The sequence below is a fragment of the Colobus angolensis genome, unplaced genomic scaffold (assembly GCF_000951035.1).
Source record: "Colobus angolensis palliatus isolate OR3802 unplaced genomic scaffold, Cang.pa_1.0 Scaffold3, whole genome shotgun sequence".
NCBI lineage: Eukaryota > Metazoa > Chordata > Mammalia > Primates > Cercopithecidae > Colobus > Colobus angolensis.
In genome coordinates, this window is record NW_012116265.1 from 21,192,981 (window position 1) to 21,194,776 (window position 1,796).

At 43.7% G+C, this 1,796-nt stretch overlaps 1 protein-coding gene and 1 pseudogene across 2 annotated transcripts in view; one reads left to right on the forward strand and one right to left on the reverse strand.

The window, feature by feature from the left end:
- Window positions 1-1,796, forward strand: part of ZFYVE1 (zinc finger, FYVE domain containing 1) — a 61,899-nt gene that overhangs the window by 18,360 nt on the left and 41,743 nt on the right. The gene's annotated exons all lie outside the window — the stretch shown is intronic.
- On the reverse strand, window positions 313-1,604 carry LOC105517192 (annotated as a pseudogene). The gene has a single exon (XR_001002632.1). The product of XR_001002632.1 is annotated as a nucleophosmin pseudogene (transcript).

Genomic DNA, 1,796 nt, shown 5'->3' on the forward strand with positions numbered 1-1,796 from the left:
TCTTTTGAGAAGGGGTCTCACACTGTTGCCTAGGCTGGAGTGCAGTGGTGTGATCTCAGCTCGCTGCCACCTCTGCCTCCCTGGCTCAAAGCCATCCTTCCACCTCAGCCTCCTGAGTAGCTGAGACTACAGGCATGTGCCACCATGCCCAGCTAGTTTTTTGTATTGTTAGTAGAGATGGGGTTTTGCCATGGTGCCCATTCTGGTCTTGAACTCCTGGCCTCAAGCAATCTACTCGCCTAGGCCTCCCAAAGTGCTGGGATTACAGGTGTGAGCCACCTGCCCAGCCATATAGATTTCTTTCTTTCTTTCTTTTTTTACTTTATTAAAATACTGAGTTTTATTTCACATGTATATTTTTGTCTCCCCACCATTTCCATGTCTGACCACCGATACTACTATGTCCTATCATAACATTCCATACATACTTAAAACCAAGCAAAGGGTGGAGTTCCATCTTTAAAAACTAAACAGGCATTTTGGACAACACATTCTTGGCAATGGAACCTGGACAACATTTATCAAACACGGTAGGGAAAGGTCTTACTCTGCATTATAAAAAGGACAGCCAGATATCAACTGTTACAGAAATGAAATAGGACTGAAAATTTTTAACAAATTGTTTAAACTATTTTCTTGAAGAGACTTCCTCCACTGCCAGAGATCTTGAATAGCCTCTTGGTCAGTCATCCGGAAGCAATTCTTCACATAATTGATGAACTTGGCTTCCACTTTGGGAAGAGAACCACCTTTTTCTATACTTGCTTGCATTTTTGCTTTAATGTCTTCTACAGAACTAGGTCCTTTTGGTGTTTTAGGAGTTTTTTCCTGTTTTTTGAAGGATTCTTGTCCTTTTGATCTTGGTGTTGATGGTGGTTTTGAGTCTTTTCCATTCTGATTTGACTTTTGTGCATTTTTGGCTGGAGTATCTCGTATAGATTTCTTCACTGGTGCTTTTTCTTCAGTTTCCTCATCATCAAAATCATCATCATCATCTTCGTCATTATCATCATCATAATCATCTTCTTCATCAGCAGCAAGTTTTACTTTTTTGTATGGAACCTTGCTACCACCTCCAGGGGCAGACCGCTTTCCAGATATACTTAAGAGTTTCACGTCCTCCTCCTCTTCATCTTCTGACTCTGCATCTTCCTCCACAGCTACTAAGTGCTGTCCACTAATATGCACTGGCCTGGAACCACACTTTAACCTTAAGACCACTGGTGGTGTTATTTCAAAGCCCCCAAGGGAAACTGTTGGCTGTACGGACATTTTCAAAGTTGCCAGTGTTACTTTAATTGGACTGCCTGCGTAATTCATTGCCTCTGCTTCAACAATGTGCAATTCATCCTTTGCACCAGCCCTTAAACTGACCGTTCTTAAAGATAACTGGTGCTCATTTTCGTCATTATCCACCTTAAAGTGATAATGTTTGTCGGCCTTTAGTTCACAACTGAAAAGATCGTTCTGGGACCTCAGGGGGCTCATGTCCATGTCCATTGAATGTTCCATCAGGTGGCGGCACGCACTTAGGTGGGAGAGAAGGCGGACGGAGATAAACGAACACTGCTCCGGAGAACAGCCGCGCAGGATGGAATCACACCAGGGCCTTTTTTTTTTTTGTTACAGAGACTCACTCTGTCACCCAGGCTGGAGCGCAGTGGCACAATCTGGGCTTACTGCAACCTCCACCTCCCCGGTTCAAGCGATTCTCCTGCCTCAGCCTCCTGAGTAGCTGGGATCACAAGCGCATGCCATCACGCCTGGCTAATTTTTTGCATTTTTTTTTTTTTTTG